This window comes from Alexandromys fortis, unplaced genomic scaffold (genome assembly GCF_014885135.2).
Source record: "Alexandromys fortis isolate MF-2015 unplaced genomic scaffold, M_Fortis_MF-2015_v1.1 scaffold_33, whole genome shotgun sequence".
NCBI lineage: Eukaryota > Metazoa > Chordata > Mammalia > Rodentia > Cricetidae > Alexandromys > Alexandromys fortis.
In genome coordinates this window covers 8472238-8474082 of record NW_026067917.1, presented here as the reverse complement: position 1 = coordinate 8474082, position 1845 = coordinate 8472238, and the positions used below count along the sequence as shown (strand labels likewise).

The window sequence follows — 1845 nt, the reverse complement described above, 5'->3', positions numbered from 1 at the left end:
GTCACTCAGTGGTTGGTGTTCTCCCTTTGTGTCCACAAGGATCTTGGGCTGCCCCGTAGTCTGGGGAAATGTTTCTGTTGGAAGAGGTATTGTTCAGAAGACCTGAGAGAACCATGGTCTATGTTGCTGTGGTCGCTAAATGTACTGCCTGACTTCCTCTGAGCTCAGTTTTTGGGTCTCCTTATTAAAGTTATATTTTTTTTATTCATCTTTTTTTTTCAAGTAATTTAAAGTCTGTGTTTCTCTTTCGCTAAACAAAACCGGACAGGAGTGTGCTGTAATTATTTGCCCTGTAATGAAACCATTTTAAGAAAGGATGAAAGTGATTCTTTATTGCTTAAGGAAAAGCCATACTTTGTAAGTCTTAGTTTTCTAAGTGATGGTGAAAAGTTGATTTAATATTTTTTTCTATTTATTTGTTGGCATACTTTCGAAACTGCCTCAATAATTTTTATTAAGCTCTCTTAAGAACTTTGTACTTTTCAACTATCAACATTTTAAATGTTTTCAATTTAGGTAAAATAAAAACTAGAAAGTGTCTCATAAGCCCTATTTATAGTCCATCTCTTGAGGATTGTTTTCTTTAATATACAATCTATTCAAGTGTATACACATAAGCTTAGCTCAGCTACACACTCATGTACACACTCACACATACTCACACACGGGCTCATACTCACTCACACATACACACACTCACACAGTCTCTCTCTCTCTCACACACACACTTCCTTTCGAGTGTTCTGAAAATGGTCAGATCACAAGGCAGCAATCTTTCCCTGAATGCTTCCTTATGTGAAGTTGATTCTTTCTTAGTTTTGTCCTTGCCAATTTTAAATTTCTTGCCAGAAAAGAAGTCTATTTTTAACATTTTGGGGGGGGGGTCTTATCCTTCCTTTCAAACCTAGCAGGCACATTCTGTAGAGTGAAAGAAAGCTGATAGGGTGCACTTACAAGTCAGGATCCTCGGGATTTGCAATTTCTGGGGGAATCAAAGCTATGAATGAGGAAGGCCAATTAGAAATACTTAAAGGATCATTTGTCACCACTTTAATCTTCATGTATTTTTAAATCATCATTTTCTTTGACTAAAATTATTAGAATCTTTGTCATATTCTTCTCAGGGCCAAATGGAAATGATGATGTTCATTTTCCATGCTCTGTATTTTGGAGTATTTTAATATGTCACACTAGATTATAGGTGGTAGGTGGTGACTGTTTTAATAGAGGAGTTTTAGCTTATGGCATATTCAGCATCATGCCGTCTCAATGTCATGTCTCTGATTAATGTTGCACTTCATACACAAATGAAGACTGAGGGATTTATACTGTTACTTAAGAGCATTTGTTTAATTCAGAGATTAATATATCATCTTCAACCCTGAAACAGAGGCCCTCTGAAACTTTAACCCAAAAAATTGGACACGGCCTACTAGCCCAAAAAAAGAACATGTCGCCAATTCTCTCCATGTTTATTTAAATATTTTGCTCTAAAGGAAGCAATCATTCCTTTATACTTCTTTAAATTTAGTACTGACATTTTTATTTTGGGAAAGGAGGTCTTTTTTTTTTAACATGGATACAGGAAAAGAAAACTCTCCAATAAAAATATTGTCTAAAAAGTTTGTTTTGTTTGCATGATTTACTAAATATGTACAATTTCAATTCACAGCGAAGGTAACAAAGATTTAAACAGGCCAACATCACAAATGTCTCAAGTTCTAAAAAAAAAAAAAAAAAAAAAGTTCACTGTGCACAGTTTGACAATTGAATTGAATAAAAACCAAAGCTAAGCCTTCAGTATGAATCTTTTTCATGATGGGCACGAGCCATGTGTTTTCTTCA

At 34.9% G+C, this 1845-nt stretch overlaps 1 protein-coding gene across 2 annotated transcripts in view; it reads right to left on the bottom strand.

Annotated features, from left to right (window-relative positions):
- Positions 1 to 1456: 1456 nt before the first annotated feature.
- Positions 1457 to 1845, bottom strand: part of Zeb2 (zinc finger E-box binding homeobox 2) — a 131189-nt gene continuing 130800 nt past the window's right edge. For both annotated transcript variants that reach the window (XM_050139920.1, XM_050139921.1), the window contains exon 10: positions 1457 to 1845. This exon is cut by the window's right edge and continues 5115 nt beyond it. The gene's annotated coding sequence lies outside the window, so the exon portion shown is untranslated.